The sequence below is a fragment of the Alexandromys fortis genome, unplaced genomic scaffold (assembly GCF_014885135.2).
Source record: "Alexandromys fortis isolate MF-2015 unplaced genomic scaffold, M_Fortis_MF-2015_v1.1 scaffold_3, whole genome shotgun sequence".
NCBI classification, from domain to species: Eukaryota; Metazoa; Chordata; class Mammalia; order Rodentia; family Cricetidae; genus Alexandromys; species Alexandromys fortis.
The window spans coordinates 26,733,053-26,751,953 of NW_026067909.1; the positions used below are offsets into that span (position 1 = coordinate 26,733,053).

At 47.0% G+C, this 18,901-nt stretch overlaps 1 protein-coding gene and 1 long non-coding RNA gene across 2 annotated transcripts in view; both read right to left on the reverse strand.

Moving 5' to 3' along the window:
- The window catches only part of Cln8 (CLN8 transmembrane ER and ERGIC protein), a 19,790-nt gene extending 15,598 nt beyond the window's left edge, over positions 1–4,192 (reverse strand). Inside the window, exon 1 of the mRNA XM_050136600.1 lies at positions 4,034–4,192. The gene's annotated coding sequence lies outside the window, so the exon portion shown is untranslated. The remainder of the gene's footprint in view (positions 1–4,033) is intronic.
- A 9,359-nt stretch (positions 4,193–13,551) lies between these two features.
- LOC126498225 (uncharacterized) lies at positions 13,552–16,090 on the reverse strand. Its single transcript, XR_007590795.1, has 3 exons — positions 15,980–16,090; positions 14,691–14,753; positions 13,552–13,654 (listed from the first exon to the last, which is right to left on the reverse strand). It is a non-coding gene; the product is annotated as an uncharacterized lncRNA (long non-coding RNA).
- Positions 16,091–18,901: the final 2,811 nt, after the last annotated feature.

Sequence of the window (18,901 nt, forward strand, 5' to 3'; positions counted from 1 at the left end):
TTTTTTTTTGGGGGGGGGGTTGAGACAGGGTTTCTCTGTGGCTTTGGAGCCTGTCCTGGAACTAGCTCTTGCAGACCAGGCTGGTCTCAAACTCACAGAGATCCACCTGCCTCTGCTTCCCGAGTGCTGGGATTAAAGGCGTGCGCCACCATAGCCCGGCCACCATTTTCTTAATAAGCCTTCAGTTCTCTTCATACTGACTTGTCCTGAAACTCCTGTCTTTCTTCTGTTGTGGTCAAAGCGCCAGCCTCACTTCGGATGAGGCCAGTGCTGACCCCCCCTTCCTTAATCCTCTTCTGATTCAGAATTTGCCCAGACACTGTACCCTGTGTGGTATTTGAGTTTGCCTGCATGTATGTCTGTGTGTCACATGAATGCAGTTCCTGAGAAGGCCAGAAGAAAGTGTCAGATCTCTCGGAACTGGAGTTACAAACTCCTGTGAGCTACCTCGTGGGTACTGAGAACTGGAACCAGGTCCTCTGGTCGGTCAGCCTGTGTTAACCTATGATCAGTATAATTACTGGGACAAGCCTTCAGGCATCCACCAGCAGATGAACCATTAGAGCGCAGCTGGAACCCAGGTTTCTGGTGTGTCAAAGGCTCAGTCACTAGCTCCTCTCACCATCTTCCCAGTGGCACATTCCACCCCACTTCCCAGCAGGGTCCTATCAGGTTCTCAAGGTCCTACCCTTGGGCCAGTTTGGCCAAGAGTCCCACCAAGCTGACCAAACGCTTTCAGATTAAATTCCTGCTAAAAGGCAGCTTTCGCACCACCTGGCCTGCCCTCAGGGAGAAGTCTCTCGAGTCCCCGCAGCAAGGTCAATGCTGTAGCCTGGGTGTCTGTTTCTTCTCTGAAATTTCCCACTGCCCTCACAATCAGCCCGAGTCCACTGTCCCAGCTATGGAACCCCACTTGGACCGCCCTTTCCACAGCAGGCCTCTGGGGGAGAACCTGACTGATTAGTCCTGAATTTTTTCATTGAATATTGCAATTTTTTTGTTTTGCTTTGAGACCGGGTTTCTCTGTGTAACCCTGGCTGTCCTAGAACTCACTTTGTAGAGGAGACTGGCCTCAAACTCTCAGAGATCTGCAGGCCTTCCAGCTGATAGAAACATACACTGTGCCCATTTCTTTACCTAAAAGCACTTTCTGGATACCTCGTGAGTTCTGAGCCACAAGGCACAGGGCCTACAGCCAGGAATGGACCTTTAGGCCAGGAGTTGCTGGTGAGGTGACCCGGTAGCAGCACCAGGGCTTTCCTGAGTCAACCCTGTGATTCCAGAGTGTTTGGTCTCCACAGTGAAAGCAGGAGTAGTCTCATGACCCCAAAATCTTTGCCCTCTGAATATCAGCCTCACACAATGGGCATGGCTCACGGGAAGTAGGAAGTTAGCGGTTATAAAGACATTGCCCTAGCAGTCAGCTATAGACATCCTGACAGAGACATGAGCAATTACATGACTTTAATCTGGGTGACTTATTCCTGTGGGGACGTGTGTCCATAGCGGCTTTTCATGGTTGTCACAACTTTGGAGGTAGGGTGGTTAGGTGGTTCTGGCTTCAGGAGGGAAAAAGGTATCAGAGGTTCTGTAGCACCAAATAAATCCCCAGCAGAAGTTTTCAGAGTGGAATGTCACCATTGTGGAGAATAAAAAGCCATACCCAGGAAGGAGAAACATGCCTATCTTAACACTACGATACCACGGTGACATTTAGTGGGCCGTGCCATGCTCGTAGGAATCATGGGACCAGAGGTGCCATCTCCAGAGGGAACCTTTAGTGGAGGACACTGCACCAGAAGGAACTGTAGGGAGAACACCATGCTTCAGTGGGAACCATTAAGGGGTGCACTATAATCTAGGAAGAAACTGTGAGGAAGGATGATATCCCACAAAGGTCTGTGCTATACTTCCTGGGACAATGCCAACCAGGACTGGGACTCAGGTGAAGTAGAAGGATAGAAGTATTTTTGTTTGTTTTGGTTTTGATATCCCTCCCAGTTGTGTGTGTGGGGGGGATGTTTGCATTCTTACACAAAGAATATTTGGCGACCCCAGGGCAACATTGAGAGAGTCATTGGTCCTCGAATGCCTTGTGAGAGCCAAAGTTACATTTGAAGTTTTAATTACTATACCACAGAGGTCCATGAAGCAAAAATGCCTCCAGCATTCCAGGAACTACCTGTCCTTGGATAAGGGGCTTGCTGATCAGAGGCTGATAAGAAGCCACAGATTTTCACTTCCTAAATGAGGTTGTTGGACCCGCCTACACCAGACGTACTTAATCACAAGTGGGTGGGAGATTCACAGAAAATATGCCAGGATGTATGTTTGCCCTGATTGGATGTAGGCCAAAGTTACATCAGATGTATGCTTGCCCCTGACTGGATGTAGGCCAAAGTTACATCAGATGTATGCTTGCCCCCGATTGGACCCGACTGGAAATACTTAAGCTGCTGCACCTGTGATTGGGGCTGTTTTCTGGAAACCCAGAGATGGTTCTGTCCAGAGTCCATTCACCAGGCCATAAATAAAGTTTGCTTCAGATTTGGCCTTGAACTTGGTAGTGGTCTTAGTCTTGACCAGTGGGACTCACAACCTTCTACCTTGTATTTGAAGCTGGTTCCCCTGGGCTTGAACGCTTGCTACAAGAGCCAGGCTAGCTGGCCAGTGAGTGGATTGTCCTCCCCTGTCATTATCGCTGAGATTATGGAGTATGTGCCGCCACAGCTGGCTTTTAACATGGCGCTAGGGACCCAGGCTCCATATTCGTGTTTATAAGGAAGGCACTTTACCGACTGGGCCAAGTCCTCAGCCAGACCTAGAGTGGTTTAAGCAAAATTTTCCTTCTTTTCTTTGGTTTTCTCCTTCTTCCTCTTTTCTTCACCAACCTTTTCCTTCTCTTTATTTTCTCTTCCCTCCTTCCATGATACTGGGATCTACAAAAGTCTTCTTGATGCTAGGCAAGCAGTCATATTTCCAGTCACAGAAAAATACATTATTTTCTTTTTTTCAAAGACAGGGTTTCACTATGTTGCCCAGGCTGGTTTCAAATTCCTGGGCTCCATAAATTTTCCTAAATCCTTCTGCCTCAACCTCCTGAGTGGCTGTGACTACCGAAACATCCCACCCTATCAGACTTGGGACAACTTCATTTTAATACCTGTATGTAACCACCTTGATTTGCTTTTATTCCGGTTAATGTTTTAGGAACAACTTAACAGACTCAGAGATAGCCTCCCCTCCTGGCCAACACAAAATGTAATGGGACTTGAGTCAAATATAAGGGCATAGAAAAACATTTAGTGAACTGCAATATAATAACTCCTCTTTTGCAAGAGTTAGATAGACGGATAAAGTAGGCAAGTACAAGAAACAGTAACAGAGGCCCTGGAAAAAAAGATTCCTATAGGAAGTACTGTAAGAACTTAGACTGGAATAATGTAGTGCTTGGCAGGTAGCGTTGGCTTAAGATTCTCAATCGATATTTAGATTTTTAGATATTTAGAGCAAACGGATAGCCTCTTACCCCAAACCTGTTTTCCCTCAGCCTTCCCCAACTTTTAACAGCCTGTCCATTTTCACACAGTATTCCAAATTCTAAAGAAAGTGGTATATTTAACACACAATACCTGATCTATCCATAAAGATTGACTTAGGAAAAGATAAAATACGTCTAGAAGGAAAAATAGAGGCACCAACTCAGGAGGTGTGGGGTCGACTTGACATTTAAGGAAAAGGACAGGAGGGACTCCAAACAAGAGGGGACAAAACCCCGAGGATCAATGCTGCATAATAGGCTCAGATTTTTACCTACCATCTCAATAAAAGCAACCAATACCCAGCTAACCTCCCAGCTCCCTGCCTAGATGGGGTGTGAGATGGAAAACCCCACTTCGTTGTCAAGATTGGACTTGAATAAACTCCCTCCTGGCTCCCCGAGAGGCAGTGAGCAGGGAACAGCCTCAAGCTCCTACAACAAACAGTAACACAGAGTTTCTTCTATTTGCGAATCGCCAAACTGAAAACTTACCTAAATGTTTTCTTCCCAGCTTTTCATCACAGGCGCCTGCCTTGCTTTTAGATGCGTGACTGAGACGTCAGGCTGAACCAAAGCCGCTGACAAACCAGGGAGAGAAATGCCAAACAGTCCCAATGGTGGTGAAGGGACAGGGTTCCAGATATTCTCCCAGCTGCCAGGAATCAGGGCATTTCCTGCTTCTCGGCAGACTGACAGAACCAGGCAGGCAAGGTAGTTGTAATAATGTAGGCAGGGCTTCTTCAGGAATGAGGTCTAGGTCACCCTATATGAGTAGGCATCACAGGATGTCTAATAGGAAGCAGGCCTGTTACCAATGCGTGCAATCTTTAAGCCCCACCTACTGCTGGCCTTCATGGCAGTGCCCAGCCGGAGCCCAGCAGTCAGACCTGTTGTGTGAGCTGGTCAAAGTAGGGACAATTACATGACCCAGCGTGAGCCAGCATCCTGTCAGACCTGTGTGGGCAAGCAGCCTCCCCTGGCAGATGTGACCCAGTTGGTAAGTGCACACCCGGACTCCCGTGTAGACGGAGAGCCCACACAGCCCAGCAAGGGAACACACAATTAGCTGGTTTCTAAGCGCACAGTGACAGCATTCCTATCAATACATAATTGAGTGCTCTCCGTTGAGGAAGCAGTTCTTCGTTTTAAGCCTTATGTTCATGTGATATGTGTGCATTCTTTGTGGTTTTCACTTGCTGTGTTGTATGTGACTTCAGACATCCTGGGGGTCTGGCTACATGCCCAGGTTCACAGATGTGGGAAGATAACTAGGGGCTTTCCTTAGTAGGCCCAGGACCCAGAGCGACTGACCTGCCCTGTCTATCAGGCCCTGCTCCCAGGGAGACACTAGCTCCTCCTCCTGCACCAGCTCTCTAGGCTTCACCCCTTGCTGCATCCTTAGGCAATGGCCCCTGTTCTCGGCCAACTTCTTTTTGATTGCCGGCTGGCTGGGTGCTCCCTGTGACCTCTTTGGTGTGGTGTCCCTCTGGTTTCTAGAAGTTGTGTGCGAATGGACTTGTTTTTCCACAATAGTCTTCTGTGTCCTTGTCTCGCCACCCGTGTGAAAAGCAGACTCGGCAGGGTTTTAAATGATCTGCTAGACACCAGCAGTCTAGATTCCCTGGACTCCAGGTGAGTGATCCCTGCTCACCAGATTGGGCAGTGGGGAGAAGACTCCTCAGTGATCTACACAGGAGAGCAAGACCCATGTTCTGATGGCTGTTGATGGGGAGCTCTGGACTGAGCCATGCGGGTCCAGGTCTAACTTCTGCCTGTACGACTGTTCATCTGAATGGGTATTTTGAGACTCAGGGCTCTGTGGGGCTGCAGTCTTCCAGGATCACATCACCCACACAGCAAGCGTGGGTACCTAGGCAACTGGGGTAGTGAGGGTTTCTCCCCTCTGGCACCTATCTCCACGGCATGCCTGGCCTCCTCGGCCATGCGGCTTCTGGACGCTGGGGGAAAGCAGTGTCACGGAGCAAATACATGTGGCCTACCTGCTGAGACTGTCACCCCATTCATCTTAAAATCCTTTTGTGATTTTATGTGTTCCATATGCATGTGTGTCTGTGTAGTATTTGCATGCCTGGTGCCCTCAGAGGCCAGAAGTAAGTATAGGATCCCCTAGAACTGTGAGCTGTCGCATGGGTGCTGAGAGTCAAACCCGGGTCCTTGGAAGAGCAGCAAGTGCTCTTAACTACCAGGCCATCTCCCCAGTCCCCGAATTACTCTTTTCAAGGACCAGCATGCTAAAGCTAGCCTCATGGCTAAGGCCTCAGTGGAGGGAAGGGATATCATCAATGGGTATGAGTCCGGCCATCTTAGAACTTAGGTGTGTCTTAACTGTTAGATGCTAGGTGTTCAGGCCACAGTCTCAGTGTCATTGAAATCCTCACCCACAGGTGAGGCACTGAGGAGCCTTGAGGAAGCTGTGAGGTCAGAAAGGTTCAGCTCCGTGTTGGGATTGGAGTCCTTATGAAAAAACCCAGGATGGTCTTTGCCCCTTCATGTAGGGGGACACAAAGAGAAGACACCTGACTGTGGACCAGGAGATAACTGTCAGCTGGCACAGGGTCTGCCAGGCTCAGCTCTAGGAGACCCAGTGCCAGAACTGTGAAGCACGTGTTTGGTGCATAATCTAACAGCTAATAATTCCATCTGATTGACACCCATGGGTTCACAGAGGGTCCCCACCCTTTCCTACCACTCAGTAAGAACACAACAGACTTGTGGTTTCAGAATGGCCTAGAGGGGAGGGGATGAGACGCCCCCTCAGATTTGGTTCCATCCTCTCCCAGTCTTGTGGGGAGCTCTGTGCCTCACTGGCTGTACCATACTCCCAATGGTGCTTGTCTCTGGAAACTACTACCTACTCCAGTCCTCGGGAGAAGGTCTGCCTCAGGGATTGGCCTGGAAGCCACATAACCACATAATTCATGCTTCCCCAAGATTCTTCTCATAACAAGCTCCTGTGCACTTTGTAAAAACAAAAGCACACTTAGGTGGAATGGCCACGGTCTTCAGAGGTATTTGGGTACTGCAGGCTCCCAAATTTGGACTTTTAGGCTGAGTCTGAGGGTCAAGCAGATATCACGAGACCGTGTGTCTAAAGGCCCCACCTTGGATGCCTTACACCCCTGCACTGGGCTCAGACAATCTCTGATGGCCTCTCTCACAGCTCCCCTCCCTTCAGGGATGCAGAGTTCTCAGGCAGGAGGATGCAAGGTCCTCAAGCCAAATGCAGGCCCCTCTCCCTGTCTTCCTCTAGCAGGTGGGGTGGTTATGGAGGAGTAGGTCTGGCCAGTATGGGGAGAGCCACCTTTTGAGAAGATGGCTGACCTCTGGCCCATTATGCAGACTTAGAATATTAGGTGCTGGAAACGCCATGTCTCCAACTGTAGCCATGGCACAGTTTTCACCCCGTTGACTCATTACATAACACGGAAGCAGCACCGTGCAAATGCAAACTGTTTTTCTGTTGACCGTCGTGCTTCCGGTTTGTCTGGGAGAATTGGTTTTTTTTTTTTTTTGCATGAGTATATGTGCAGCTATGTGTGTGCGTGTTTTCTCATGTGTGTGGAGGCCAGAGGTTTACAATGGCTGTCTTCCTTGGTCACTCTTACTTCAGCTTGTTTGGCTGACCACCTTGGCCCAGGGATCCCGTCCTGCCTCTTCTGTACTGGTATTATATAGGTGGGGGCCACACCTGCCAGATGTTTATATGGGTTCTGGGAATCAGAACTCCGGTTCTCTCATCTACACTGCAGTTGCTTTATGCACCCAGCCACCTCTCCAGTCCTAGGAATTCTTTTTTAGTCTTTATATTTTCTTTCTTTCTTTCTTTCTTTCTTTCTTTCTTTCTTTTTTTTTTTTTTGTTTTTGTTTTGTTTTGTTTTTCGAGACAGGGATTCTCTGTGGCTTTGGAGCCTGTCCTGGAACTAGCTCTGTAGACCAGGCTGGTCTCGAACTCCCAGAGATCCGCCTGCCTCTGCCTCCCGAGTGCTGGGATTAAAGGCGTGCGCCACCATCGCCCGGCTCATTGGTTTTTTTCTTAAGCATTAAGGGAACTAGTCTCTTTTCCCTAAAAACATCAGTATAAACTCTAGCACAGTGGTTCTCAACGTTCCTAGCACTGTGACCCTTTAATACAGTTCTGTTTGTTGTGGTGACCCCCAACCATAAAATCTTTCCATTGCTACTTTGTAACTAATTTTGCTATTGTTATGAATCATCATGTAAATATCCATGTTTTCTGATGGTTTTAGGGGATCCCTGTTGCGACCCACAGGTTGAGAACTGTTGGTCTAATGGCTACAAATATAGACGGATAGAAAGAGAGAGGAACAGAAAGAGACAAACTCAAAGACAGAGACAAAGCTAGAGACAGAGAGATAAAGACAGACAGACAGACAGAGGGTGCATGGCTGTATTTCTAGGAAGATTTTTTTTTCTCCACAACCACACAAGTCTCTGTGGGCTTGAGTCTTTGGCACGTGAGGCTCCAGACCATTGCTAGAAGCCAGCACAGGAAGGCGAGCATGATGGGTGGGCACACATCTCTAGCTCCAATGACAGGTTTGGACTCAGAACTGAGGAACATTCATTCTGTTACCAGCCAGTAGACCACTGAGGTGGTGGATGCTTCTCCTTTAGAGGAGTGTGGGGCACTATGGTTCGCATAATTAACTTATGTTGAGGGATGTTTACTCTTTTGGCTTTTGAAGAAGCCCACCACCCAGCTCGCAGATAAATCACGTAGAGTCTTATTTTTACTTATGAATGTCTGGCCTTAGTGTGGCTTCTTTCTTGCCATCTTCTCTTTTTGGTTTTTCAAGACAGAGTTTCCCTGTGTAACAGTCCTAGCTGTCCTGGAACTCGAACTCACAGGGATTTACCTGCCTCTGCCTCTGTCTCTGTCTCTGTCTCCGAGTGCTGGGATTAAGGCGTGAGCCACAATCTTTTCTTATCTTAAATTATCCCGACTACCTTTTGCCTTTAGGCTTTTATCTTTTTTTACTTTGTACGTCTTACCTTCTCATATTCCCTGGCTGGCTGGGTGCTGGGACCTATTGTCCTCCTCTTCTTGCTTTCTCATTGTTCTCTTTCCTCCCAGAGTTTTCCTCCTGTTTATACTCTGCCTGCCAGCACCGCCTATCCTTGCTCCTGCCCCGCTATTGGGCATTCAGCTCTTTATTAGACCATCAGGTGTTTTAGACAGGCAACGAACCACAGCTTCACAGAGTTAAACAAATGCAGCGTAAACAAAAGTCACACACCTTAAGATAATATTCCCCAACAACCTGGTCACAAGAGACAAAATCCAGAGAGATATTCTTTTTTTTTTTTTTTTTCCAGAGAGATATTCTTGAACTCGGCTTGTCAGACCCATTAGGGGATTGCGACAAGACCCAGGGAAGGCCATGGAAGTGGCAGGGCTGTGGAGCAAGGCACCGGCCTTTAAGTGACAATCTCATTTGCCTCTAGGATCCTATGATGATGTCTAACCCTGGAGAGTAGGCAGAAAGTGAAGGGGTCTCTTCTGGTGCCCTTAGGGGCTCCTCTGCTTCATCCTAAGGTGAAAGTGGTATTCAGGAAGCACTTCAGGCTGCTGCAAGGCGCTGCCTACGGAAGGCTTCCCAACATCCCAGTGAGCTGGTAAGTCCCTCTGGAGAAGTGTCTGAGAATGGAAACCGCGTGTTAGGTCATAGGGAAACCTGGGCACAGAAGCCCAAGAGCTTCCCACAGAAGGACCCAAGTCCTGAAAATACCAGCCAGAGCGCTCACTAAACAGATGAGCTGGCGGATTTCAGAGCAAAGCTGGAGCCCCGTGAGGAAAGCTCCAGATGGCAAGATGATCCACTCAGAAAGGAGGGTGTTGTGTGACAGTGAGCCTGGATACATAGCTGAGATTTTGGGGATACTGTACGATTTTGGGGTACTGTATATAGCTGAGATTTTGAGCTTGTGTTTGAAGATATTCTATTTTATATTTTTCTCTGCTCCCCTACCTGCCTCTCCCTTCCTCCCTTCAATCCTCCCCCAAGGTCCCAGATGTTTCCATTTTACTCAGGAGAACTTGTCTTTTTCTACTTTCTACTTCCCATGTAGATTATATCTATGTAAGTCTCTCTCAGTGTTCTCATTCTTGTCTAAGTTCTCTGGGATTGTGGTTTGTAGGCTGGCTTTCTTTGCTTTATGTTTAAGAACCACCTATGAGTGAGTACATGTGATAATTGTCTGTGTCTGGGTTACCTCATTCAAAATAATGTTTTCTAGCTCCATCCATTTTCCTGCAAAATTCAAGATGTCGTTATTTTTTCTACTGTGTAGTACTCCATTGTGTAAATGTACCACATTTTCCTTATCCATCATTCAAGTTGTTTCCAGGTTCTGGCTATGACAAACAAAGCTGCTATGAACATGTCCTTGTGGCACAGTTGAGCATCCTTTGGATATATACCCAAAGTGGTATTGCTGGGTCTTGAGGAAGGTTGTTTCCTAATTTTTTGAGAAATCGCCACACTGACATCCAAAGGGGTTGTACCAGCTTGCACTCCCACCAGCAATGCAGGAATGTTCCCTTTACCCCACATCCTCTCTAGCATAAGTTGTCATCAATGTTTTTGATATTGGCCATTCTTACAGGTGTAAGAGTTGTTTTGATTTGCATTTCTCTGATGACTAAGGATGTTGAACATTTCCTTACGTGTCTTTCAGCCATTTTAGATTCCTCTGTTGAGAGTTCTCTGTTTAGGTCTTTACTCCTTTTGCTTCTTGTCAAAAAAATTTTTTTTGCTTCTTTCTCAAAGATCAGGTGTTTAAAGATGTGTGGATTAATATCTGGGTCTTCTATTCAGTTCCATTGGTCCTCCTGTCTGTTCTTATGCCAATACCAGGCTGTTTTCAGTACTGAAGCTTTGTAGTAGAGTTTGAAGTCAGGGATTGTGATGCCTCCAGAAGTTCTTTTATTGTGCAGAATTGTTTTGGCTGTCCCGGTTCTTTTGCTTTTCCATATGAAGTTGAATACCGTTCTTTCGAGGTCTTTGAAGGATTTTGCCGGGCATTGCGACGAATCTGCTGAAGATGTTCTTAAGTGTGTGACTGTGTATGTAATGACATTAGAGTGTTAGGGGATGTGTGTTGTTCAAGGGTGTGGGAGGGTGAGCGTGTGTGTGTAGGGGTGTCTGTGGGAGGGAGCATGTAGGGGGGATGTGGGTTTATGAAAGATGGAGTGTGACCATGTCTGAAGCAACAGGTTCTGTTCCATGGCACCCAGTCCAGAGGACTCTATGGGAACACTACCTGTTTCTGGTTCTCACTTCCTTTTGCTGTGGTTTGGATGTGGTCTGGGTGTCCCCAAGGAGCCTGTGCTTTATTTAACTCTGCATCAGGAGGTGCTCAGAGGGTAGAAATCGAAACTTAAACTTATATTCTGGAGCATCGAGACAAGGCTTTCAGGGAGTGACTGGGATTAGAATGTGGTCAAAGTGGGCTTCTGATTGTGTCCTGCTGTGCCGCGCACCGTGCCCCATGTCTGCGCTGTGTGTGCTAGAACCCAGTTCGCGAGCTTCGGGCAAGGGGCTGGAGGTTGAGAATACAGACAGAAGGAAAGACAGACAGCCACATACAGACCTTTTAACACTGATATCAAAGCCCCAAGAGTGTTCCCTTTATTGTGTTCAGGGGCAGATTATATAGAGATAGCCATGCCCCAGCCAAACCCACCAGAAACCACTCTCCTGCCATCAGGAACTCCTGAAGGTCTCGTGCCCAGAGCAGCTGTAGGCACTCAGATCCGGGAAAAACAAGTTGTTTACAAGAAATTCAGGATCTGGGGTCTCACTGCTCCCAACACTGCTGGCCTTTGAAAGTTTCAGGAAACAGAGGACACTTCCTGCTTCTTACCAAGTGGTCCCTTGAGCTGCCTGGGCACATTGCCACTTAGAAGCCATTGTCTGATGCAACTCCAGATCTGACAAGAACTGTGACTCTAAATGAACCACTTTTCATGAAAATGTAACCAATCTGTGGGTTTGTGCTACAATAGAACACACTGCTTATTAAAATGCGGCTGGTGCCTGTTGGCACCTCCACCTGGGAATCTGGGCTCGGCATGTGGTGGGTATCTGGTTGCTGAACATCTGGGGACAGAGGGCGTGTCCTATGAAGATAGCAATCCTGCTGGCACCTGCCACAGAACACTTGGCAGGAGTGAGGCCCAGTAGGTCCTTCTCCTGAGCATCCAAGGGCAGCAAGACCTAGCCTTCAGTTTGGTCCCAGAAGTCTGGCCTCCGGCACTGGAAAGAGAATGTGATTATTGTCCAAAGCCACCCAGTGTATGGCACTTTGCCACTAATTCAGTCTCCCTAAAGAGAGGAGCAAAGAGACGAGTCCACAGAGCTCTTGCATGGGTGGAACACAGCCCAGCCTTTGTTCCACTTCTGACTCGAACACAGTGCAGCAGTGGTTTCTCTGTGGCTGCTTCCTCATTTGACAGGTGTGGAGTTCAGTGTGGTGGTGTGAGTTGAGTCAGGAGGAGGAGGACTTTAAAGTCACCCTTGCCAACTAGCAAGCGCATGACAAGCTGGTGTTACACGAGAGTCTGTTTCAACAAACAAACAAAACACAGGCATGGGATGTGTCTCAGTGGTAGAATGCTTAATTGTGCAGTAGTCTGTGACTCACTCCCAACCACTACCAAACCAATAAATAAAGCACATGCATATATATACACATATACATGCATACATACATAGCTAGCCTGCTTGGAGCCTCCTTTGCAGAAGGCTGAGTGAGAAGTCTCAGTTGAGTCTTGGGATTTGAATCCAGCACAGACAGCATACTTAGACTTTGTCTTCCTGTCTCAAAAAAAATTGTATACACACATGTCTGCAATGATAGACATAAGCATAGATGATTGAAGCTACAATTAATTAATATTAATATATATAATTAATATAAATGATAGATTCAATACAGATTTAATTACTGATATAAATGATATGAACATAAATGCACATACGTAACTGGTGTGCCCACGTGCAGTAACACCATTAAGGAGACCTCCTATTTCTCTTCCCAGAATGACACCAGACCCTTGTTCCCAAGCAGGCACTGAGCACTGCCCGTGTAGTGAGTGCGGTCACGTGCACTCAGGAGTTTGAGGGCCTCACAAATGAAGCCCCACCCCCGCCTCCACCCCCTGCTCACCACCTCAGTACTGTGGTGTCAGACACCTATTGCTGCTGCCTTTTTGGGTGTTCCCTTCCTGTCTGGAAGTCCCCTGACCCTTGTGTTCTCATCCACAGAATTTACACAACAGTCCCATGTCACACAGGTCAGAGTGATGAACTGCCCCCCCCCCCCCCCCCCCCCCCCCCCCCCCCCCCCCCCCGCACCACGGAAGTTTGGCTTCACCACCCATTTCCCTTTCCGTCTCACTCCTCACTCCCAATAACTTTCTCTGTCTGCCCTTCATCTATTACTCACGGTACCTGCTCCCCCCGCCCCAGCCCAGTAAAAAATCTGCACATTTTCTATATGATGCCCAAAGTGAATTAATATGCCTCCCTGAAACCACCATTGAGGAGTCAAATGAGAAGCAGCCCCGGGCTGGGAATGGATGGTGACTGCTTCTAGGCAGCCCCCTGTCCCAGGTACTTTACTCTCTAAGTCCTTGCACACAGGATTTAACTTACAAGGAGTTTCAAGACAGGCTGTCTAGAATCTGAATAACATTTCAGAGGCTCAGGGTCCCTGGAGACCTTGTCTATTCTTCAATTATCTTTTAACTACGCACTTGAGTTAAGATCTTAATTACTTCCACATTAACCTTCTATTTACCCTTTTAACAGAGAACACACCAAGATAGAGTATCCGATCTTCTGTAACGGGAAGGACTACCACCAAACACTCAGGGAGGGGGCAGGTCAGGGTGGTGATGCTCTCATCCCCTCTTTGTGAGATACAATAACCTGAATTCTGAGATTCAAGACTCCAAATACTTACTTACCCATCCTTCCAGCATAGCTTGGCTGCTGACTCCTAGGGGCACCAGGAGTTCCAGGGAAATCAACACCTTACCAACTCACGTTCTGTGTCCAGAAGTCCCTGGAGAGAACACTGTATAATTAGGACTCCCCCACCACTACTGGCCTTATTTCAACTGGACCCTTTCCAAAGAGGTGCAGTGACTAGGTCTCTAATGCAGCTCTTTTAGGGCGGACATAATTGAACCATAGCAAGGTCTTCATCCAAACCAAGCAGCTTTCTGAATCGACACTCACCTCCCGGTGCCTCATACCATGGATGCACTAGATAAGAAGGCTAAGAGCCCAGCATCTTGTCTGTGATCTGCCTGCTCACATCTGGGTAAACCCAGCAAAATTCTGATGTGCAATCCTGTGTTCCCATTTGTCACTATGCTATAAGGATTTTTATCTACTGCCTACTTCCTTGGAATGCTAACATTCTACAAATGCCTACTAATGTGTGCATGTGCGTCAGAGCCTGTGCTAATGCCTACTAATGTCATACGTGTGCTTCAGAGCCTATGTGAATGCCATCTTTGTTGCCAATGCTGTAGATCACAGTTCTCCACCAACTTCCATGGTGAGTTCATCTCCCTCTCCAAACTCGGGGACTCATGGGAAGCTCCACAGGCAGCATCAGTGACTTAGGGGCTCACAAACTGGGCGCAGTGCTGAAACAGCCATTGCTGTTCTGCCAGGCTTCCGAGCCCTCATAACTGGCTGCCCCATCGAGTGACCACGTGAATGGGTGAGACATGGATTCCTGCAGGTCAGGGCAGAAGGCATTTTGTTCTAGTCTACTTTCTAGTGATAAAACACTGACTGAAGCCAACTTGGTGGTGAGGGCATTGATTTATTTAGCTCATACCTCCAAACCATAGTCCATCGTGGAGGGAAGTCAGGGCATGGACTCGACAAGGAACGTGAAGGCAGGTACTGAAGCAGAGACCATGGAGCATGCTGCTTACTGGGTTGTTCCCCAGGGCTTACTCAGTCTGTTTTGTTGCTTGTTTGTTTTTTAATACAACCCAGAATCACTTGCTCATGGATGGCACTGCCCACAATGGACTGGGTCCTCCCACACCAATCATAAAATACCCCACAGATGTGCTTACAGGTCAATCTGATGGAGGCGATTTCTCAGTTGAGATTGTTCCCTCTTCCTAGGAGATTCAAGCCTTCGATAATTGACAAACCAAGCAAAAACATATTAGACCCCTTGTCAACTTGATGCACAAACATGTCATTATTAAACCGTAACCTTTCCTTTATGTTTGTACCCAAGGGGTCATGTTCATATTAACATCACAAAATAAAACCTACTGCAACTTTAAAAACACCACAGCCTCTAAACAATCCAAATACTTTAAGTTCATTAAAAAAAACTACTCTGTCTTTAAAAAAAAAATCCAAGGTCTCTCAACTCTCCAAGGGTTCTTATAAAATAATAATAAATACATCTTATTCTAAGAACGAACCAGAGCACAGTTACAATCAAAGCAAAGCAAAACCAACATCCAATAGTGTTAATGAAATCATGTACCTCAATGCCCCTCATCTGTGACTCAGTCAAGACCTTCTGGGCTCCACAGCTTTTGGGTAACTTTACCTCTCGGACTTTGCTGTTCACTGCACACATAACTTCTCTCATAGGTTCAGGCTGTCTCCCCCCCATAGCTGCTGCTAACCTCAGAGGTTGTCCCACTATCTTGGCATCTTCAGTATGTGTGGATCTCCACTGCAGCTGAAGTTGCCCTTTCACCTCTGACCTCCTGGCCTCTCACAGTATCAAGGCCCTGCCTCTCACCATGACCTCTTCAGCCCTTCTGCTTCCATGCCACAGAAACCAACTCTAGTGCTACATGTGACTCTTACACGTTACCAAGTCTGCTGCCAGTTTGAGATAGAGTAATGGCCACCCCTGGACCACAGCATCTGTGTGATGACCCTGAGAATATACCTCCCACAGTTCAGCTCGGCGATGCTGGTCTCTTGTTAATTGTAGCTGATTCTCCAACCCCAGGAAACCAGCACTGCCTGTTGGGACAGTCGGTGGGGTAAAGCAGAAGTTTCACTTTCATTGACTTTAATCCAAAATACCACACGAACAGCCATGCCAGAGTCTTTACTTCCTTCGGAAACATACAAACCAGGCCCCTATCATCAGCATTTCTTCTAAAACTATCTTCCAAATTCCCACAACAGCTCATTAAGTCCTCAGCACTAGATGGCTTTTGCAGCCCAAAGCCCCAAACGCTGCCTTCATCCCCCGCCAAACAATCATGGTCAGGTTGGTTAGAGCAACATCACTTGCTCCGTTTCCAGTTCCTGCCCTAGTCTGCTGTCTGTTGCCATGATAACCACTGACCGAAGACCAGCTCAGGGAGGTAAGGGTTTATTTCACCTTCCAGCTTCAGCTTGCGCTCCATCACTGAGGAGAGTCAGGGCAGGAAGCCAAGTAGAAACCTTAGGCAGGGATTGAAGCAGAGACCACGAAAAAAAATGCTGCTTCCTGGCTTGCTCCTCACAGTCTGCTCAGCCTGCTTTCTTATACAACTCACGACTCGGACAACCTTCTCACGGGTAGTGCTGCCCACAGTGGGCTGGGCCCCTCACAGCCATCATTAATCAAGAAAATGACCCACAGACATGCTCGCAGGCTAACTTGATGAAGGCAATTCATCAGTAGAGGTTCCCTCTTCTACTCGGTGACTCTAGCTTGTGTCAAGTTGATATAAACCAGTGGTTCTCAACTTTCCCAATGCTGCATCCTTTAACACAGTTCTTCGTGTTGTGGTGACCCACAACTGTAAAAATATTATTATTTTTTTTTGTTTTGTTTTTCAAGACAGGGTTTCTTTGTAGCTTTTGGGGCCTGTCCTGGAACTAGCTCCTGTAGACAAGGCTGGCCTCAAACTCACAGAGACCCACCTGCCTCTGCCTCCTGAGTGCTGGGATGTAAAAATATTTTTGCTGCCACTTCATAACTAATTTTCTACTGTTATGAATCATAATGTAAATATCGTGTTTTCTGATGGTCTGAGGTGATCCTTGTCAAAGGGGCATTTGACCCCCCCCCAAAGAATACAATGGGCACCAAATCTAAACTTCAAACAAGCTGGTGAAGAATAAGATTCCACCCCCGCTATGCAGGGGATCAGAGTTGGGATGGGATTCAGCAGGCTGCTTCTGATGGACAGAGGTTTTGAGGGGGCTGGAGAGTTCTAGGAGGAATGGTCATTCTGTGCTTCCTGTGGGCTTCATTAGCCCAGTTCTGTGCCTTATGTGTTTTTGTTGTTGTTGTTGGGTTTTGTTTTTTTTTTGTTTTTTTGCCCCCTTGCCTCCAACAGTCCAAATAAAGTAGAAATGGTTCTTGTTCATCTCTTATTGAGGATGAAGTGGGAAATAAGAGTGTTAGATATTTTCCACTGCACACAAGGCATCTGACAGCTTTGTCTCCCCGCTGCTTCCTCTGTCTGTGCCACGTTGCTTTCTCTTAATCCTGTATCTCCCTGGCGTGTAGAATGGTAAGGAGACTTGGCACATCTTTGGATAATAGACCCAATAAAATGGTTAATGACTCAAAATGAGAACTAAATATAATCTGACCTAAGCCACAGAGCACAGGAGCCTGTGTGGGGAGGTACATCGCATCATTTTGTGCACATCCACAAGCACCCCTGCCGTCGTAACGTCTCTTTGGGCAGTGGCAGGTGCAGAGTGTCCGTCCTTGGTCCACAGTCAATTGGTGAGCATTTTGCACACATGAGATAGCAGGGATGACACAGAAATTGGTTGGTTTGTTGTTTTAAATTGTGTATGTGTTGTGTGTGGTTCTGGCTTCTTGTGCAAATTTGTGTAAAGGTCAGAGGTCAACAATGGGTACTTTCCTTCAGTGCTCCTTGATTAGACAGGGTGTCTCACTGAGCGCAGAGCTCACTGATTAGCTAGGTTGGCTGGCCCAGCAAGCTCCGGAGAGCTACCTGTCTCTGTTCCCTGTCACCCAGCTCTAGAGTCACGGGCATGCACCACTACACTGAACTTTTCCATAGGTACTAGAGAGCTGAACTCAGGTCCCCATGGTTACAGAGTTGACACTTTGATGGCTACGCTCTCCCCGGCCCCTGTTGCTGTTGTTTTGAGATTGGGTCTCACGTAGCCTAGGTTGACCTTAATCTTAGACTGAGCTAGGTTGTTCATGAATGGCCAAGGGTACACTTGAATTCCTGATCCTTCTGCCTCCACATCCCAAGGCTGGGATTATAGACTTGAGCTACCATACTCAGATTATTGGATGGTTCTGAGTAAGAATTAAAATGAAAAGACTTCTGCCACTCCTTACTCTTACAAAGCACGTTTATTTTCTTATCATTCTATCATGAGGTTGACTTTCTATGTCCATGCCTGTTCCTTCAGGCAAGGGTTGCCAGTTACTGGAGATAATCAATATTTCATGCTCAGCAGGCACCTGTGACTGGCAGCTCATATCAAAACCACTCGTATTTAGAAACGCAATATTGTTTTATTAATCCCTGTTTATTCAGGATCTTTGAGTAAAACCCAAAATAAAGATAAAATCGGCTTATGTAACCAAAAATCATGGCAGTTTCAGTTACGGATTGCAGCAGAAGCAGAGGTATAAGAAAACCTATGGCTTGGGATGTTGGCACAGTGCCCTCTGGTGAGAAGTCTTCAGTGTAGCAGAGGTTTTCTGTATTTATTTATTTTTTAACTTGCATCTAATTTGCATGTTCTAGGTAAGAGGTTCTCAGCCTTTCTAATGCTGCAGTCCTTTAATACAGTTCCTCACATTGTGGTGACCCCTCCAAACATTATGTGTGTGTATAATATACAGTGTACAAGAGCACTATCCCTATATATGTTTTTCAAGACAGGGTTTCTCAGTAGCTTTGAAGCCTGTCCTAGAACTAGCTCTTGTAGACCAGGCTGACCTCGAACTCTCAGAGATTTCCTCCAGAGTGCTGGGATTAAAGGCATGTGCCACCACCTCCCGGGCATAATATTGTTTTTGTTGTTACTTCCTAACTGTAATTTTGCTACTGGGCGGTGTCTCAGTTCCTCAAACTAATGGAATACGTGTCTTCCAACAGTTGAGACCCACAGATTGAGAACAGCTGGTCTAAGTAATTTTACTGGTCAGGGGCCAAAAATAGCCTTAGGCATCTACCATAAAATGTTTACTTCTGAAGTTGCTGGCCACTCATATGTCTTCCTGACACAGCTTTCTCAGTGTTAGTCCCTCAGTTACAATGAGACGTCCCTGTGTCTCTTCAGGACTATGAATGAAAAGCCCTGCACTTAAGAA